The following is a 239-nucleotide window of genomic DNA, read 5'->3' on the forward strand; positions in this document are numbered from 1 at the left end:
GAACTGAAATGTTGAACATTGAGTATTTTACATACAAGCCAGGATGGGCCAGGTTGTCAAATGTTATTTATATATAAATATATATATATATTATACTATATTATAAGTAATACAGTAAGTAACTTAAGCTGCAATAAAACTAAAACTAAATTGAAATATTTAAAAAATAATAATAAAAAGGACAAAAGCACAAAACTAAATTTCTAAACCTTAAACTAAAATTAAAACTGAAAATGTAA

This window comes from Garra rufa, chromosome 16 (genome assembly GCF_049309525.1).
Source record: "Garra rufa chromosome 16, GarRuf1.0, whole genome shotgun sequence".
Lineage (NCBI taxonomy): Eukaryota > Metazoa > Chordata > Actinopteri > Cypriniformes > Cyprinidae > Garra > Garra rufa.